This window comes from Bufo gargarizans, chromosome 5 (genome assembly GCF_014858855.1).
Source record: "Bufo gargarizans isolate SCDJY-AF-19 chromosome 5, ASM1485885v1, whole genome shotgun sequence".
In the NCBI taxonomy this organism is placed as follows: Eukaryota; Metazoa; Chordata; class Amphibia; order Anura; family Bufonidae; genus Bufo; species Bufo gargarizans.
In genome coordinates this window covers 203843730-203864886 of record NC_058084.1, presented here as the reverse complement: position 1 = coordinate 203864886, position 21157 = coordinate 203843730, and the positions used below count along the sequence as shown (strand labels likewise).

At 44.5% G+C, this 21157-nt stretch overlaps 1 protein-coding gene across 14 annotated transcripts in view; it reads right to left on the bottom strand.

The window, feature by feature from the left end:
• TCF7L2 (transcription factor 7 like 2) overlaps window positions 1-21157 on the bottom strand; it is a 191663-nt gene that overhangs the window by 36084 nt on the left and 134422 nt on the right. The gene's annotated exons all lie outside the window — the stretch shown is intronic.

The following is a 21157-nucleotide window of genomic DNA, read 5'->3' as shown; positions in this document are numbered from 1 at the left end:
CTTCAACATGGTCTTCCCCACCTGTCCCCTCCCCCCGCTTGTTCTAAGACCGGTCCCTTCCTTCATCCCCATCCTCACAGGACATACAGAGCTCCCTACTCCAGCCCCTTCCTTCATCCCCATCCTATCCTCACCGGACATACAGTGCTCCCTACTCCAGCCCCTTCCTTCATCCCATCCTATCCTCACCGGACATACAGTGCTCCCTACTCCAACCCCTTCCTTCATCCCCATCCTCATCACACATACAATGCTCCCTTCTCCAGCCCCTTCCTTCATCCCCATCCTCACAGGACATACAGTGCTCCCTACTCCAGCCCCTTCCTTCATCCCCACCCTATCCTCACAGGACATACAGTGCTCCCTTCTCCAGCCCTTCCTTCATCCCTATCCTATCCTCACAGGACATACAGTGCTCCCTACTCCAGCCCCTTCCTTCATCCCCATCCTATCCTCACTGGACATACAGTGCTCCCTACTCCAGTCCCTTCCTTCATCCCCATCCTATCCTCACAGGACATACAGTGCTCCCTACTCCAGCCCCTTCCTTCATCCCATCCTATCCTCACAGGACATACAGTGCTCCCTACTCCAGTCCCTTCCTTCATACCCATCCTATCCTCACAGGACATACAGTGCTCCCTACTCCAGCCCCTTCCTTCATCCCTATCCTATCCTCACCGGACATACAGTGCTCCCTTACTCCAGCCCCTTCCTTCATCCCTATCCTATCCTCACCGGACATACAGTGCTCCCTACTCCAGCCCCTTCCTTCATCCCCATCCCTATCTTCACCGGACATACAGTGCTTCCTACTCCAGTCCCTTCCTTCATACCCATCCTATCCTCACCGGACATACAGTGCTCCCTACTCCAGTCACTTCCTTCATCCCCATCCTATCCTCACTGGACATACAGTGCTCCCTACTCCAGCCCCTTCCTTCATCCCCATCCTATCCTCACCGGATATACAGTGCTCCCTACTCCAGCCCCTTCCTTCATCCCCATCCCTATCCTCACCGACATACAGTGCTCCTACTCCAGTCCCTTCCTTCATACCCATCCTATCCTCACGGACATACAGTGCTTCCTACTCCAGTCACTTCCTTCATCCCCATCCTATCCTCACTGGACATACAGTGCTCCCTACTCCAGCCCTTCCTTCATACCCATCCTATCCTCACAGAACATACAGTGCTCCCTACTCCAACCTCTTCCTTCATCCCTATCCTATCCTCACCGGACATACAGTGCTCCCTACTCCAGCCCCTTCCTTCATCCCCATCCTATCCTCACAGGACATACAGTGCTCCCTACTCCAGCCCCTTCCTTCATCCCCATCCTATCCTCACAGGACATACAGTGCTCCCTACTCCAGCCCCTTCCTTCACCCCCATCCTATCCTCACAGCACATACAGTGGTCCCTACTCCAGCCCCTTCCTTCATCCCCATCCTATCCTCACAGAACATACAGTGCTTCCTACTCCAACCCCTTCCTTCATCCCCATCCTATCCTCACCGGACAAACAGTGCTCCCTACTCCAACCCCTTCCTTCATCCCCATCCTATCCTCACCGGACATACAGTGCTCCCTACTCCAACCCCTTCCTTCATACCCATCCTATCCTCAGCGGACATACAGTGCTCCCTACTCGTCACTTCCTTCATACCCATCCTATCCTCACCGGACATACAGTGCTCCCTACTCCAGCCCCTTCCTTCATACCATCCCTATCCTCAGCGGACATACAGTGCTCCCTACTCCAGTCACTTCCTTCATACCCATCCTATCCTCAGCGGACATACAGTGCTCCCTACTCCAGTCACTTCCTTCATACCCATCCTATCCTCACGGACATACAGTGCTCCCTACTCCAGCCCCTTCCTTCATACCCATCCTATCCTCACAGGACATACAGTGCTCCCTACTCCAGCCCCTTCCTTCAATCCCTATCCTATCCTCAGCGGACATACAGTGCTCCCTACTCCAGTCCCTTCCTTCATACCCATCCAGCCTCAGCGGACATACAGTGCTCCTACTCCAGTCACTTTCCTTCATCCCCATCCCTATCCTCACGGACATACAGTGCTCCCTACTCCCAGCCCCTTCCTGTCATCCCTATCCATTCCTCAGCAGGACAGACATGCTCCCTACTCCACCCCTCCCTTCATCCCTATCCTATCCTCACCGGACAGACAGTGCCTCCGACCCAGCCACCTTCCTCATCCTCATCCTATAACTCACAGGACATACAGTGGTCCCTACTCCGAGCCCCTTCCTTCATCCCCATACTATCCCACCGACATACAGCTCCCTTCTCCACCCCTTCCTTCATCCTCATCCTATACTCACAGACATACAGTGCTTCCTACTCCAACCCCTTCCTTCATCCCCATCCTATCCTCACCGGACATACAGTGCTCCCTACTCCAGCCCCTTCCTTCATACCCATCCTATCCTCACCGGACATACAGTGCTCCCTACTCCAGCCCCTTCCTTCATACCCATCCTATCCTCACCGGACATACAGTGCTCCCTACTCCAGCCCCTTCCTTCATCCCCACCCTGATGTCAGCCACTTAAATGGCGTCATGGGCTGCAAATTCAGAAAAAATTGCTAAACTTTTTGATGATGCAGGTCATATATTTCATTTCAGACATTTCACCTGACTTAATCTAGGCCGCCAAAAATGCTGACAACTTTCTTTTAATTTTAAACGTCTGACACCTCTCATATATCCATCAAATCGTTATATAAATACAAATTTCCGTTTTTTTTCTCCAAATTTTCCGATATTATTTCCGTTATTTTGCTTTTAATAAAATAAAAGTTTTATTTCTGAATTGCATGATGGGGGTTGTAGTCTATATACCTTCTACTTCTGATCACTAGAAACCCTCAATACTTTTCTATTTTGAACTTTTTACATTTGTTGAAAAAAATTGTTCAAAATGTCTCTTGTTTCAGCCCCATCCAGTGTCGGCCTAGCCCCATTTTTCTATGTTCCTCATATCGCCTTCTTGCTTCTTTTTGGAGGGCAGGCTCTCACGGCAGAGCTGGTCCCTTCCTCTCGGTGACAGGGCCCACCTCCTCTTCCCCCCTAGCAATTTTCTCCTGTGATGGCATAAAGGCATGGCGTGCTGAGGCACGAGCCCCTCCACCCTCCTCTCTGACTCCCTCCGATTCACACCCTTTTGTGATGTAAGTCGGCGCAGCGGGGTACTCTGCCTTTAATAGTGTCCGAGGCCAGCCCCGCACAACCTCCGGATTTGTTAACGTGCACTGTATCTCGCTCCCAGAGTCGGTAGCCCCCTTTATAAAACCGGGATCTAAGGACCTGCCTTGTATATTCCATGACATTGACGAGATCTTGTTTCGCCCGCTACTCAGTTCTCAAAGACTTTTATCACAAAACGAAATGGCGGCGAGTGCTGTGAACAGACCGGCGAGGAGTCGCCTCCCGTAAACACAGCGGCCTGCATGCCGGGGCCAGGTTCACGCTTTTATCCACAAAAACGCTGCACGGATTCCCACACGGGAACCACTCAGACCGAAAATCCATATTCCCCAAGGTGGAATTGAGCCGGAGTTTTACAAGACAGAACACGGAGGCAGATTATGTGGCCGGCGGATAAGGAGGCGGCGCTGGTGGTAATGGCTGAACAGATTACAGATATCGCCTCATTTCCATAAGCAGCTTGTATCAATGCCCAGGGACCGGCAGCGCGACCTGACAAGAGTTAATGCTTCTTACATCACGTTTTCCTTGTTCCCTTCCACAATCGCTGACACGGCCGCTGCACGCTAAGATTTCTCTTGTTTCCTTGCAAAAGTTGAGACGCTTTAAAATCTCGTGAGCTCTTGTCAATGGCGCCGACTAATAAGTACAATGGGTGTCATTGTAAAGCAGATCCCGGCCTCTGGGGGCCACAAAGTCTTTAATGTAAAATGATTGTGCAAATCTGGAAGGGGGGGCGGCTGCAAAAAAAGGGGGTACGGGGAGCGAGGGCAGTGAAAATAACACATAACGTGTGTCACGGAATAATCATCATCATAAAGCAATAATATTATTATATCGTATTAACTAATCACAGAGAGAATGTAAAACAAATAATAAATACAATAAGATAGAAAGATAGATAATAGATAGATAATAGATAGATAATAGATAGATGATAGAGGAGATAGTAGATAGATAGAATAGATAGATAGATAGATAGATAGATAGATAGATAGATAGATAGATAGATAGATAGATAGGATGATGATAGGATAGATAGATAGATAGATAGATTGATAGAGGGATGATAGATAGGATGATAGATAGAGATAGATCTGCTCGCTCGCTGCTCGCTCTCTCGCTCGCTGCTCGGGCTGCTCGCTCGTCGCTGCTGCGGGCTTGCTCGATGCTCGCTCGCTCGCTCGCTGCTCGCGGGCTCGCTCTCGCTCGCTCTATCGCTCGCTCGCTCGCTCGCTCTCTCTCCTCTCGCGCTGCTCGCTCCTCTCGCTCGCTCGCTCGCTCGCTCGCCTCGCTCGCTCGCTCTCTCGCTCGCTGCTCGCGGGCTGCTCGCTCGCTCGCTCGCTGCTCGCGGGCTGCTCGCTCGCTCGCTCGCTGCTCGCTCGCTCGCTCGCTCGCTGCTCGCGGCTGCTCGCTCGCTCCTCTCTCGCTCCCGCGCTCGCTCGCTCGCTCTGCTCGCTGCTCGCTCGCTCGCTCGCTCGCTCGCTGCTCGCGGGCTGCTCGCTCGCTCGCTCTGCTCGCGGGCTGCTCGCTCGCTCGCTCGCTCGCTCGCTCGCTCGCTCGCTCGCTCGCTGCTCGCGGCTGCTCGCTCGCTCGCTCGCTCGCTCGCTCGCTCCTCGCTCGCTGCTCGCTCCTCGCTCGCTCTCGCTCGCTCGCTCGCTCGCTCGCTGCTCGCGGGCTGCTCGCTCGCTCTCTCGCTCGCGGGCTGCTCGCTCGCTCGCTCGCTCGCTCGCTCGCTCGCTCGCTGCTCGCGGGCTGCTCGCTCGCTCGCTCGCTCGCTCGCTCGCTCCTCCTCGCTCGCCGCTCGCTCGCTCCTCGCTCGCTGCTCGCTCTTCTCCTCGCTCGCTCGATCGCTATGCGCTCGTCTCGCCCGATCGTGTCGTGTGGCTTGTGTTGGGCTGCCCTTGCGTTTCGGGTTGCTAGAGGGTCCGCCGCCCTTTTCGCTATTCCGGAGAGCTGACTTGTTTTTCAACTTTATATCTATTGACCCACAACCCACGGCCGCGGAGGGATTGCACCCACATCTCATCTATTTTGATAAGTGCTGCTGTTTCTTTTTGTTTTATACAAATATATTGATAGAAAATGATAGATAAACCAATAGATAGAGATCAGATTTGGGCCCCGGCTCCTGGATCGGCCTTCATTACACACTTCTGCAGTCTATTCATTTTGTGTTTGTTGCTCTGCGCTATTCCAGCCGCTGCTTTCCAGTCCTTCAAATTCAAATCAGCTTTATTGGCAGGACTAAATACATGATAGCATTACCAAAGCAAGTAGGAACTTGTTGGGTAGGCTTGGGGGATGGGGACACATCCAGGGTGGGGGTATAGGGTAGGTTGGGGGGGGGGGTGGATATAGGGTAGGTTTGGGGGATGGGGACACGTCCAGGGTGGGGGTATAGGGTAGGTTTGGGGGTGTGGGTATAGGGTAGGTTTGGGGGATGGGGACACATCCAGGGTGGGGGTATAGGGTAGGTTTGGGGGGGGGGGGTATAGGATAGGTTTGGGGGATGGGAACACATCTAGGGTGGGGTATAGGGTAGGTTTGGGGGGGTGGGGGTATAGGGTAGATTTGGGGGATGGGGACACATCCATGAAACAGGTATAGGGTAGGTTTGGGGGGTGGGGGTATAGGGTAGGTTTGGGGGATGGGGACACATCCATGGAACGGGTATAGGGTAGGTTTGGGGGGTGGGGGTATAGGGTAGGTTTGGGGTGATGGGGACGCGTCCAGGGTGGGGGTATAGGTAGGTTTGGGGGATGGGGACACATCCAGGGTGGGGGTATAGAGTAGGTTTGGGGTGTGGGGGTATAGGGTAGGTTTGGGGGATGAGGACACGTCCAGAGTGGGGGTATAAGGTAGGTTTGGGGGGTGGGGACACATCCAGGGTGGGGGTATAGGGTAGGTTTGGGGGGATGGGGACACATCCAGTGTGGGGATATAGGGTAGGTTTGGGGGATGGGGACACATCCAGGGTGGGGGTATAGGGTAGGTTTGGGGGGTGGGGTATAGGTTAGGTTTGGGGGATGGGGACACATCCAGGGTGGGAGTATAGAGTAGGTTTGGGGTGTGGGGGTATAGGGTAGGTTTGGGGGGTGGGGGTATAGGTTAGGTTTGGGGGATGGGGACACATCCAGGGTGGGGTATAGAGTAGGTTTGGCGGTGTGGGGGTATAGGGTAGGTTTGGGGGATGGGGGACACATCCAGGGTGGGGTATAAGAGTAGGTTTGCAATGTGGGGGTATAGGGTAGGTTTGGGGGGATGGGGACACATCCAGGGTGGGGGTATAGAGTAGGTTTGGGGTGTGGGGGTATAGGGTAGGTTTGGGGGACGGGGACACATCCAGGGTGGGGTATAGAGTAGGTTTGCAGTGTGGGGGTATAGGTTAGGTTTGGGGATGGGGACACATCCAGGGTGGGGATATAGGGTAGGGGGTGTTGGGGTATAGGGTAGGTTTGGGGGATGGGGACACATCCAGGGTGGGGGTATAGCTTAGGTTTGGGGGATGGGGACACATCCAGGGTGGGGATATAGGGTAGGGGGTGTGGGGGTATAGGGTAGGTTTGGGGGATGGGGACACATCCAGGGTGGGGGTATAGGGTAGGTTTGGGGGATGAGGACACGCTGGGTGTACAGGAGTCCATGACATATCAGGCTCCTCTCAGTCTACGGCAGGCAGTAATATATTGTGCTGCTATGGCCGCCGCTTCTCTTCTTCCCCGCCGGTTTGACGCCTTCTAATCAGTGGTAAAAGGCAATTTGCTAACATAAATAATTTATATCAGTGGCGCCTGTAGCGGCTCTTCCACAAATGTGAGGATCAGTAGTCCAACTCAGTGGCCCAACAAGGGATGCAGCAGGTACGTAACACGCCGACGGCGGGTGTGCTGTCTATTATAATGGTGCCCACTTGTGTGACCCCAGGTCACCTGTGTGATCTGCTGTAAACGCACAGTTTATAATAGGATCACATCAGGTGTAGTATAACACAAAGCACACGATACAAAGGATGACAGGATCAGATCTTCATATGTATGAGAGCCGTCACTGTAATGAGGGAACATATAACACTCCATACCACAAAGGTCGCGGGGGGGTCACATAGGAACAGGTTCTCCTTTGTCTACTTCATTGATACATTTTATCCCAGATAAACAAAGACACGATTCCATCAAGTCCAATCTGCTAGTGTTCTAACCGCGTTGATGAAGAAGAAGCAATAGAAAGGCCTTGTAAGGCAGATCTGATGAATGGGTAAAATCCTTTAGGACCCAAAAAAATGCTTGAATCATTTAACCTGATAACCTGACCAAATTTTCAAAAAAGTTAAAAAATAAAAACATAAAAAGGACTGTATGGATGATTCGCTGATCTGGGCCTGTAATAAATTGGCCTGTAAGGCCAAAATGTGCACTGTGCGCCAGTAAGAGGAAAGTCACTGCACTCGGGATATTCCCGGGATTCGATGACGGTTTTCCTCAAGCTTATATGGGAAGGAGAAACCTAGAGGTAGAAGGCCAGTGCGAGGGCATTTCTAACTGGCGCCTATGAGAAGTACTCACTGAAAGGCCAATAACTAAAACAAAGTGGTCCAAGGAGTGGTCCCACATCTACATTGTCTAGAACTTCTCAATAACCATGTATCTGTAGACCCAGAGTTTCTATATAATATCTGCTGCTATAAGGGATTATATAGTAACCTGGGTATAGTATACAGTGTACTATATCGATAGTAATGTATATTTGCACATGTAGCTGATGCAATAAATACCCTGCAGTAAACTTTAATCTCATACATTGGAAATTACTTCTTACAATGATTTACACAGTTGGGTACAGTAATGGGGTCCAACATCACCCCTAATGCATTAACAGTGCTGAGAATTCAGATTCCAGGCTCTGGGTCTGAATCGTGACACTCCGCTGCCCCGGCTCTCACATGTGACATCACATATGATTCTCTGCGGAAGTAGTGGATACAGAAGGGGTGGCCCAGCTCATTAGGGTGCTAAGATATACAGGACTCTCCAAGACAAAGCAGTCATTGCAAATGCAAATCAGCCAGGACCCCAAAAAGTCAACGCTCCAAACACATACCGCGTTCATATTAAGATTGATGCTCCACATAGATGTGTCCTGTGGCACTCCACCAATAATGTACCAAAAACCCCTATATACTGATGGTATAATGTCTCTAAATACCTCTAGTTACAGCATATACAATGTCCCTGGAGTGCCATACTCCGATATACAGTATAATAATTATACAGGCACTTGGATATCTTACCCCATATACACAGCATGTATAAGGGTCTAGTGCAGTATCCCTATACAGTACATAGCTTGTATAATGCTCTGTCAGACTGTATAAAGCCTGTGCATCTACATACAACCTGTATAATAATCCTGTGCCCTATATACAGGCAGTATAACAATCCAGGAGTGCTGTATATATAGTCTATATAATAGAGTGCTGGACCCTATATACCAGCAGTATAACAATCCTGGAGTGCTGTATATATAGTCTATATGATAGAGTGCTGGACCCTATATACAGGCAGTATAACAATCCTGGAGTGCTGTATATACAGTCTATATAATAGAGTGCTGGGCCCTATATACAGGCAGAATAACAATCCTGGAGTGCTGTATATACAGTCTATATAATAGAGTGCTGGACCCTATATACAGGCAGTATAACACTACTGGAGTGCTGTATATACAGTCTATATAATAGAGTGCTGGGCCCTATATACAGGCAGTATAACAATCCTGGAGTGCTGTATATATAGTCTATATAATAGAGTGCTGGACCCTATATACAGGCAGTATAACACTACTGGAGTGCTGTATATATAGTCTATATAATATAGTGCTGTGCCCTATATACAGGCAGTATAACAATTCAGGAGAGTTGTATATACAGCCTATATAATAGAGTGCTGAGCCCTATATACAGGCAGTATAACAATCCAGGAGGGTTGTATATACAGCCTATATAATAGAGTGCTGTGCCCTATATACAGGCAGTATAATAAGCCTGGAGAGTTGTATATATAGCCTATATAATAGAGTGCTGGGCCCTATATACAGGCAGTATAACAATCCTGGAGTGCTGTATATACAGTCTATATAATAGAGTGCTGGGCCCTATATACAGGCAGTATAACAATCCTGGAGTGCTGTATATATAGTCTATATAATAGAGTGATGGGCCCTATATACAGGCAGTATAACACTACTGGAGTGCGGTATATATAGTCTATATAATAGAGTGCTGGGCCCTATATACAGGCAGTATAACACTACTGGAGTGCTGTATATATAGTCTATATAATAGAGTGATGGGCCCTATATACAGGCAGTATAACACTACTGGAGTGCTGTATATATAGTCTATATAATAGAGTGCTGGGCCCTATATACAGGCAGTATAACAATCCTGGAGTGCTGTATATATAGTCTATATAATAGAGTGATGGGCCCTATATACAGGCAGTATAACACTACTGGAGTGCTGTATATACAGTCTATATAATAGAGTGATGGACCCTATATACAGGCAGTATAACAATCCTGGAGTGCTGTATATATAGTCTATATAATAGAGTGCTGGACCCTATATACAGGCAGTATAACAATCCTAGAGTGCTGTAAATACAGTTTATATAATAGAGTGCTGGACCCTATATACAGGCAGTATAACAATCCCAGAGTGCTGTATATACAGTCTATATAATAGAGTGCTGGACCCTATATACAGGCAGTATAACAATCCTGGAGTGCTGTATATACAGTCTATATAATAGAGTGCTGGACCCTATATACAGGCAGTATAACAATCCTGGAGTGCTGTATATATAGTCTATATAATAGAGTGCTGGGCCCTATATACAGGCAGTATAACACTACTGGAGTGCTGTATATACAGTCTATATAATAGAGTGCTGGACCCTATATACAGGCAGTATAACAATCCTGGAGTGCTGTATATACAGTCTATATAATAGAGTGCTGGACCCTATATACAGGCAGTATAACAATCCTGGAGTGCTGTATATACAGTCTATATAATAGAGTGATGGGCCCTATATACAGGCAGTATAACAATCCTGGAGTGCTGTATATACAGTCTATATAATAGAGTGATGGGCCCTATATACAGGCAGTATAACACTACTGAAGTGCGGTATATACAGTCTATATAATAGAGTGCTGTACTATATATACAGGCAGTATAACAATCCTAGAGTGCTGTATATATAGTCTATATAATAGAGTGATGGGCCCTATATACAGGCATTATAACAATCCAGGAGTGCTGTAAATACAGTCTATATAATAGAGTGATGGGCCCTATATACAGGCAGTATAACACTACTGAAGTGCGGTATATACAGTCTATATAATAGAGTGATGGGCCCTATATATACAGGCAGTATAACAATCCTAGAGTGCTGTATATATAGTCTATATAATAGAGTGATGGGCCCTATATACAGGCAGTATAACAATCCAGGAGTGCTATATATACAGTCTATATAATAGAGTGCTGTACTATATATACAGGCAGTATAACAATCCTAGAGTGCTGTATATATAGTCTATATAATAGAGTGATGGGCCCTATATACAGGCAGTATAACAATCCAGGAGTGCTATATATACAGTCTATATAATAGAGTGCTGTACTATATATACAGGCAGTATAACAATCCTGGAGAGTTGTATATACAGTCTATATAATAGAGTGATGGGCCCTATATACAGGCAGTATAACAATCCTAGAGTGCTGTATATATAGTCTATATAATATAGTGCTGGACCCTATATATACAGGCAGTATAACACTACTGGAGTGCGGTATATATAGTCTATATAATAGAGTGCTGTACTATATATACAGGCAGTATAACACTACTGGAGTGCGGTATATAGTCTATATAATAGAGTGCTGGACCCTATATACAGGCAGTATAACACTACTGGAGTGCTGTATATACAGTCTATATAATAGAGTGCTGTACTATATATACAGGCAGTATAACAATCCTGTATAATGCCCTAGGATGCTGTGCCCCTATGCATAGCCCGTATAATGACCCTGAAGCGCTATACTCACATATAGGCAGTGTGTATCACCCCAATATACAGCCTGTATAATGTCCAGCCCCGCCATACATTATACAAGGAGTATATACGTGAGCTGTATGCTATATGGCGCAAAACAAAAGGCCCAGAAAGACGTAATAAGGATCCCCCTGCAGGGATCTCACAGTAATCCCTCTACGCCATCCTAGAATCCCAGCAGCTCTCCCCCAGAGCCAGCAGAATAGAGCGTTAGCTCTTCAGCCAGCAGACTGTGCAGGGATGTGAGATCCCATAATGTAGTGGAGCACACACCGACATGTACGCATTAACCCTCCAAGCTCCAGCAGTGACAATGCATCGCCTCTGACAACCCTATTGACAACTCTATAATCTGCCATTCACTGTTCTGCACATGAACCTCAGGGCTGAAGTTAGGCTACTTTCACACTCGCGTTTTGTGTGGATGGACGGATCCGTTCAGAAATTACAACCGCCTGCATCCGTTCAGAACGGATCCGTCATGAACACCATTGAAAGTCAATGGAGGACGGATGCGTTTTCTATTGTGCCAGATTGTGTCAGTGAAAACGGATCCGTCCCCATTGACTTACATTGTGCGTCAGGACGGGTCCGTTTGGCTCCGTTTCCTCTGCAGGCAACGGAATGGAGACTGAACTGATGCATTCTGAGCGGATCCTTTTCAGAATGTATTAGAATGCAAACTGATCCGTTTTGGACGCTTGTGGGAGCCCTGAACGGATCTCACAAACGGAAAGCCAAAACGCCAGTGTGAAAGTAGATTTAGAGACGTCCACGTCTTACTGGTGAGAACGTCCAATGTGGACAGGAAACGTCATAGGGTTATTATATGGATTGTATTACACCCTGACAGATGGATGGATGGATAGATAGATAGATAGATAGATAAAGAGATAAATAGATAGATAGATAGATAGATAGATAAAGAGATAAATAGATAGATAGATAGATAGATAAATAGATAAATAGATAGATAGATAGATAGATAGATAGATATGAGATAGATATTAGATAGATAGATATTAGATAGATAGATAGATAGATAGATAGATAAAGAGATAAATAGATAGATAAATAGATAGATAGATAGATATGAGATAGATAGATAGATAGATAGGAGATAAATAGATAGATATTAGATAGATAAGAGATAATTAGATAGATAGATATTAGATAGATAGATAGATAAGAGATAGATAAAGAGATAAATAGATAGATAATAGATAGGAATTAGTTAACACTTTCTACACTGAAGCTATGCAGAGAATCCTGAATACAACGTCATATTTTCGACCGGATGGAAATATTCACATATTACAGAAGGAAGGTCTGGCCGGGGCCACATTCGGCGGCAGGTGTCGGCAGTGCAGCCGCTTTGTAGTGAAATAATTAGCACATGGCCAGTGGCAGCCGCTGCCGTCTGTTATTTGCTCTTCAGTTTGCACTGGATGAGAGGCAGAAACAATTACATATTGTCCCTGTGTCGTCTCTGACCCGACCTTTCCTCTTTCCATTGCACAGTTTTTGTATCCTGGTTCGCGGCCTGACACGGTGATAATGATACCAGGAGATGGTCCTTCATCACTGTGAACCTCCTGGCAGAGGCTGCTGGAATCTCCTGGTCACGTGAAACAATCAGAACCGAACCGACAGAGATAAACCTGATGGATGCAGTACAGCTGGCACCTAGGGGGGCTCTCAAAGGAGCAATGCAAGGGTTAAATTATTTGGCAGCATGCAGGAGGAGGGGACCTCTGTTTACCCATCCCAATACCAGACCCAAGTGGAGAGGCAAGTTACTCACCCAGCAGTTGAGATTGGCATGCCAGCTACCAAGCTCCTGCAGAAAAGTTAGTCCACAGGCTGGCATGTTCTTCTTGTCACTTGCCCTGTCCAAACCAACCATGACAGCATCCCGGGAATACATGCCTGCCGGCTGCTACTCGCCCCAGGTCTACAACACCAGCTCGATACTTCCACTTATATCCACAGGTCTTAGAAACATTCACTTAGTCACTGACTAAATAAAACCCTCCGACGTTTGGTCCACTCTGAATGGTGCTGAATAGGTCGACTGAAGTGAACTAGTCATATTCCCCTAACTAGTGGGAACCAGAAGATACAAAGTTAAAATATTAATAAAAAAATATTTAAAAAAATTAAAATAAATAGAAAACAAACAAAATACGGTGTTCAGACGATGCATGCAGCTTGTAATAGTGAAGGGTGCACCATAGCAAACCAGCGAGGGGCAAAACCAAAGCACCGGCAGAGCAGATGGAGGAATCCAGGACTGCAAACTTTATCCAACACAAGATATCTGCTTCCCAGTTAAATTCTGCAAGGAAATTCCTTGGAGAAGAAAAAAACCCTGTGCAGTCAGGGAATGAAGCAGTGAGGAGGACGTGTGTGGCCTGCGCAGCTCTCCGCAACCTTCACTCAGCATTAAAGATCAATTTGGTGGCAGAAGACACAATACATAAGGGAGCTTTTGTTAGCCGGGGCTCCCAGTGGCCAAACAGCGGCCCCTAACCCACACGTCAGCCCCTCTGTGCACTCCCCGGGCGAGACTCAGGGTTTACCCAACACTTTGCTCCACTGACAGACCAAGGCCATTGACTTTAAGAGCACCAAATTTTAATGCCGATTATTCCAGGAAACTCCTCGCCCCTTGTCACTGAAGAGTCCTATTCAATAAAGGTGGCCACATGGGTGCGGGACGAGCTGCATTGTGTCAGTGGGCTTCGAGCAGCTGCTCACAAGAGGCTGTGAAGATTCCTCTCCCCTAGATATCCAAGCCCCTCGCAAGTTCCACTTTTTCCCAACACTTTATCAAAAATTATGAAGCGCACCAGTGCTCGTCTCCGCACATCCGCCGGCCCCCCGGGAGTGTCGGCCAGAAATCTTTAAGGCTCTTAATACCAAAACAAAACCCAGTGATTTCCCTTTACAAGGCAGTGACAAAAGCAATGAGCCTTCCGTCTGACAAGTAAAAGTACCCAACAACAGGGCAGCTAATTGCCAACCCTCCCTCTATTCAGAGCGGCCACCACACTCCAGCGCCTGCCTTTCAAACACGTGCAATTTCCTAAGCAAACTCCAGTGATGGACAGGTCCCAATAGTTCAGTCACAATAACCGGTCACCCGGACAGGCATTCCCAGCTGGGAATTATTTACCCCACTTTCCTCAGCCGAGACGATAGCAAAACACAAAAAAAATTAAAATGGGGAAGGGGAAAGGGGGGGGGGGGGACACAAAAAGTCTCACAAAAACTGGGATGAACCCATAATCATTCCAAACAAAAACCAAGCAGCCTTGGAATGTCGCTCAAGCCGGCAGCAAAAAGAATGCCTTTCCTGCAGCTCCGCCAGTCAAGCAGCAATCTCAGGAGGAAGACTGAGCTTCAGACCATTCCCTGGACTCTAGGAGATGATCTGAAGCAGTCGTAGGACCAGGGACACAAAATGGAAACACAGAAAATGTAACAAGAAGGGCATTCCAAAAAACAATGCAGTTTACAAAATAATAAAAAAATGTATCTTAATAGGAAAAGGCAAAAACGTAAAAATTCCCCCCCCCCCAAAAAAAAAGCTCTCTGACCATTTAAGAACCATAAAGCAAAGCTAGAACTAAACACAGATGATGCTGTAATTGACATTTGGTGCAAAATATACTAAACAGTTAGAAAAGCAGAAAATCTCTGGCATGCAAGACACAAGAAATATCGGCATGCAGGCTTACCATTTACAAGTTTTACTTGGCTTCCTCTACAGTGCCAGGCTAGGACCATGCTTCCGATTAAAGTATTCCACACACCGTCATGATAAGGCTAGTGTATAGATAGAGGTTTCATGATCCGCTGGAGGGCAGCACTCTACACTAAAAACATTCAGACAGCGAGGACGCCGGCAGCTGAGTCAGTCAATGGGAGCGTTCCCAGGCAGATCCTCAGTTAAGATGCTCAAGTTCAGGCATTCAAAGAATTATCTCAGTTGGTAGGGAAGGATACAATTATTAAGATCTCCCCAATTCAATGACGGTCATCTAATAAAAGCTCTAGTTTTTTTTGTGTGCCTCTCTCCTAACCCCCCTCCCCACCATCCCCAATCCTCACTTCAATGACAGGAACAAAAGACAATACTTTGCTTCCCGACTTGGCAAATATAAAAGACAAATCCCTTTCTCTAGAAAGTTCCTAAGCTTAGCGAAGAGATAGAGTGTTTCTATCGAACAGAGCAAAGCAAAGTCACCGTAAAATCAAAAATGCAAAATGCAAAAATGACCCAAAAATATGTGTTACATTTAACAAAAAAATATCTGATCAATTTAAAAAATTTGAAAATAGAACAAAAACTATAAAAAATAATCAACCTCCCCAAAACAATTTCCCCTTATATCGAGTGCCGGCGCTTGCAGGTATCTCCTGGCGTGGGATTAGCAGGTACTGGGAGACCTAGCACCGGGTAGGGTAGTCTCTCCCAGATACCAATAGCGCAAAAAAAAGGAAAGGACACAGAAACTTGAGAATATCTTCTCCAAAAGCAATGGGTATCCTTGCAAAAACTATACCCGCCGACGCGGCTTGGAGCAGAGGGGGGAAAAAGAAAATGACTATTGATCTTCAAATAGCGATAATTGAAAAGATCAAAAAGATTAAACAAAATCAAAAAAATGTGCTGACTTACCATGCTAGGCTTTTTTGTTGCAACTTTGTAGAAATTTTGCTCAAAGAAGCTGCATCGGATGTGTCAAATTTTTTCGCGGGCTGTGATCGTATTATTTCCGCAGCCCTGCCTTCCAATGCCTTCAGAACTTTCCCCCCTTAGTCTTTTTAGTTTCTGGTACCTTGGTTTTTTTTTGCAAAAGACTTTAAAAGCCTTCAGCTCAGCAAACCAGCACAAATTATCCTGCCACCTTGCGCAGCTCTAAAGCTTTTGGCCGCTAAGTTTGGAAGGGCCTTTACTAGTGCATCAAAATTAGCATTGTCAAAGCACTTAATGAATATTAATATTGTATTTGTCATTGGAGAGAGTCCGTCGCTGAACTCCGAGTCATCCATCAGGGACAAGATTAAGAACACAATTATTTCTGACTGACAGGGACCAAATCTGCTACATTTTTTTTTTTTTTAACAATTCGGGGGGGAAAAAAATACAATATCATCATCTTAAAGGTGTCTCCCAGGGGAGCGGGGAACAGATTAATATGCTTTTAATGAAGTAGGAATCGTTACGTGTGAAGTGCTAGGGAATAAAATCAACCGTTTCGTTATGGGTATTTTCTTTGGATTGCGGAGAAAATTGCAATTTTTTTTCAAAAAGATACCTGGAGTCGGGTCCATGCTGCGTTTTTGTTGCAGATTTTTTGTTGAATTTAGTTTTTTCTTATTTGTTTGTTTGTGGGGGTTTTTTGTATCATTTTTTTCCCCTAGGAATCTATTCTACATTCTCTCCTATTCAGAACAAGAGGAAAGAGACAAGTCCCATCTGGGTTAATTTTCTCCGTCCTCACTTTTCTTCTCGCAGTGTAGATAAGACAGCGCAGTAAATAATTCCTACACAAATTTGACAAGAGACACCTTTATCAGCTCAAACTCTTTTCGCTCTCATCTGCTCGTTTCCCAAGTGGGGTCCATCAGACTCTCCTCTAGATGAAGAGCTACATTTAAAGAACTCTTTAGAAAAACAAAAAACATTCTTCCGCTTTCTAGTGTCATCTCTGACTAAACAACGCAATGCACAACATGTCCATTTCTGTGGGTGGAGTGAAATAAAAGAAGTCAAATAACCACTAACGCCAATTTTAATGTAATGTTTTTATTTTTGGGTTGTTTTTATTTTTGTAATTTTTTAGACCAGTAAAGAAACTGGAAGAACAGCACTGAAGAAAGGGACCACGCACTGTCCAAGCGTTACTGGTTTTCTAGGAAAACTCTTAATTTCATTAGATTAGTCACCACTTATCACAGTTTTCTTTTTTTACTATTTTTACGTTTCAAAGAAAATTAAGGAAGGGAAATAACAGATGTGTGTGCAAATCATCGGGTGAATCGACTTTCTAAGGCTTGTGTGGCTAATCTGCAGCTCCCACTGTCCACCCCAATAGCCTCTAATACCATTAAGAACCCTTAGATGAACATTCTAAATTAGAGGTTTGTTCCAAAAGGGTGTGAATTTGACCCCCGGCTAAAAGAAAAAAGTAAAAAAAAAAAATACCACAACCAACAACACCCCCCGCTTCTGCCGCACGTACAGATGGTTTTAAGTCGATAATAAAAAGAAAGCGCAAACAGAATTAAAGGCTTTTCCATTATCTCCCGTCCTCAGACCTGCTCAGAGGAGACGTCCTATTATTCCGTTTTATACTTTTGCAACAATTTAAAGAAGAAATTGCGAAAGCGAAGTCATCGGCTCATTTGGAAGAGGATTTTACGGCCAGCGGAATATGAACTGGAAGTAAAACCTTTTTTTACACACTGACGTATCTCACTATACAATAATCTAAAACTCTACAATTAAAAATGCAAAAAACATCCCAGAACTCCCAATATCGCAATCCTGAGATGAATTCAAAGCGCAAGATGAAGATCGATATAACGGCTCTCTAACTTTCACTTTCATCATTCATTTCATACATTTTAAGAACAACGGTGCCAATTTTTAAATACTTAGTTGTATTTTTGACAAATTTGTTTTTTTAAATTTTTCTAACTTCAAAGACGTCGTCCACTGCTGCCGAACTACAGGAACTTGACAGATTATATTATAAGGGGGTTTATAAAAAAATATAGAGGGTCGAGCGATAGATAGATCATTACATAGTATGTAGATTTTGAATAAAAGTTACATAAAAAAGAAAAGAAAAGAAATAAATGAAAATTGGAACGTAAGAGAAATTCATCTCAGGTTTTAATCCCAAGGAGCCAATGATTCTCTTGTAAGGATTTAGTATTACAAGGTGATGAAAAAGTTGATTTGATAGTTTTGAATGTGATTTTTTTGCCAATCGCATTAGCAGCTATTAAGTCGACATCAGACTCATGAGTTATAGTGTGATTTTTCCTCCTCCTTGCCATCCCTGCTTCCCCAGCACGAACGCATCAGCACTACTTTCAAATTAACTCTCCGACTTTGAAACTTATTGATCTGCTATTAAGACACTAGTGAACTTGATGAAATGAGTGCTGTAGGTGCAGTCAAGACTTCAAAGTCTCACACAGCCATATAATACAAGCGCCTTTGATCCTGACTCGGATCTGCAGAGGGTTTAAAGCCCAATTCTCCCTAAGCTGCCCTTCACACTCGTTGTGTCTGATCTGATGTCTTACCAGTCACCGTCTTGATAATGTTAATAAAAGCTAATTTTAGCAAATGATTTTTACAATGGAAACAAATTAATTATATATATATTTAAAAAAACCTCTTCTTTGTAAATTTTTTATTTCTCCACCAAATCTAGGAGTGAGGAGATACCTAATTGTAGCAATTACAGGTTTCAAAAGAAATGATATACCCAGTATCCCATATAAAAACAGATTTTTTTTTTTTTTACTATTTTTTCCCCTAGCCTTGTTCTTTGTCAATCATGTCTTTGCTAAATAGAGGCTTAAAATAAAATTAACATTTCCTTGCGCTCTCACTCGGGGAGAGAATGGCACCTGACACTGGAATATTTCAATAGCATTTTGAAGCACGTGGATGGTATAAATATTTGATAGCATTTTAAGCAAAGTATAAAAGCAAACTATTAATGTACTTACAGCACATAAAACGCCAAGAATCACAGGGACAAAGTGGGAGAGTGTTCTGCTGCCACAAACCCAGGCATACCAATCACTTCCAGCATGTACTAATATTACAGATTGCTTCTAATGGATTTTTCATGTGGGAAACAAAAGCCACCTGTCTACAATATTGCAAGGATAAAATAAAACCCAATTATTTATTTTTTTTATATCTTAAAAAATATGAATGAAAAAAATATTAACAAATATGAAATGACATATCTAAAAAATATAAAAATTATATATTTACTAAACTAAATATTTGAAAAATAACTGAAGCCTATTTGTTGCAATTGATATCTATGTTAAACATATTTAAAAACATAAATGTTTCATTTTGAAACATTTTCTTTCCGCAGTAAAACCAGACGATCGCCCTCCTGCCAATCTTATACGAGTAAAACAAAAGAAAATTGCATTATATCAGTTTTATTATTTGTGGGATTTAAAAAAAAAATATATAATTTTTTATTTTTGTATCTTTTTTTTTTGATAACTCAATTGGTAATTTTTCTAAACCTTCTTTAATCCATTTTTAAAGTATTATGTTTTTTTTTATTTTTTGGTGTTTAATGTTCATACTTAACCTACTTGCGATTCCAAAGAAGTCAACACTCAATTGTGACAGTGTTCAAAAGGCTTTCTTATGCCACAAGCACAGTAAAAAGTTTCCCCAATTAGTGCAGGAAAAAAGGAGGGAACAGGCATCGAGCTAGTTCTCAAAGACCCAGGCCTTGCGGCAAAGCTGTCACGTACAGGGGATTGATCAACAGGACTGCAATTTCTAATGGCATGTTGTCATGAAAATGGAGCCACGGGGAGTCACCTGCTTCACTCTTCACAGACAGCTCGAGAAGAAGGAGGAAGCAAAGTGGGTAACCGCCATTGCCTATCCCTTCAGCAAGCAGATTTGGGTAAGGGTATACGAATGTTTCCAGTGAAACATGTCAAGCCTCCAACAGCATTATCCAGCCTCCTGCATTACACAGGATTGAAGCGCGTTACTCCCTCCTCTTGCTTTTTTACACACATTCCGGCTGTTAAAAAAAAATACTTTTAGAGATCAAGAATGGGATAAAAAACACATCTATTAGATCTTTAAATCAACAAAGATTGCCCAGCGCATTCTGCATTCAGCAGAGATATTCGCAAGCTTAAGGCGCCATAGCGGAACGCCAGGACGGCTCAGGTTTATGAGTGATCGCTCCATTTACAGCGCTGCTCTTATTGTGTTTACTCTTGACAACTTGGTTAATTCATTAAAAATTACAAAAATAAAAAATAAAAAAATTGACCAAGATCATGGATAATCTGCAACCATAAGCTGGGGATCGGCAACAGAAACAATTAAAGTCATTGGTCCAATGTTTATTTTAAAAAGTACCTTTCGGTAAACAACAATTTTCATCTACTATGTTAAACGCTGCAGGGATAAAGCCTAGTTAGATCTTTCCTGGCATGTATATTACCAGTAATTAAGGTGCACAGATAGATTTCCATTGTACAGCCCAGTTCGGGCTCCGTCCAACTCATTCTCCCATCATGTTATCGTATATTTAATCACTTAGTACATATATTTATTCACTTAGCCTGCGTAAGCTTATTCATTTTCAAATCTTTAGAATTCACGTTATGTTACAATCAGAACACAACATTTACAGGCTAGCATGCAACTTTCAAGATCTGAATTGTAATATCAACATGCAAAGTTCTATGGCGACCAGTCACCTACTTATATAGCCATGCCCTTCCCAGGCATACTGTAGGTGGGGGGAAGGGGGAGGGAAGTCAAATAAAAGTTAAAGAACTTTTTACATTCATAAATCCGATGATCGCTTTCCACGCAAATCACGTACGGTAACCTTTTATCGGCTCAGCCCCTGGACTCATCACTCGATAAAATTCTTAGCTCGCAGCGACGGCTTAACCAAGGGACACAGATCCAATGGAAAAAAAATCATTGTGTTTGCATTTCAAATGGCGAGAACGGCAAAAAGC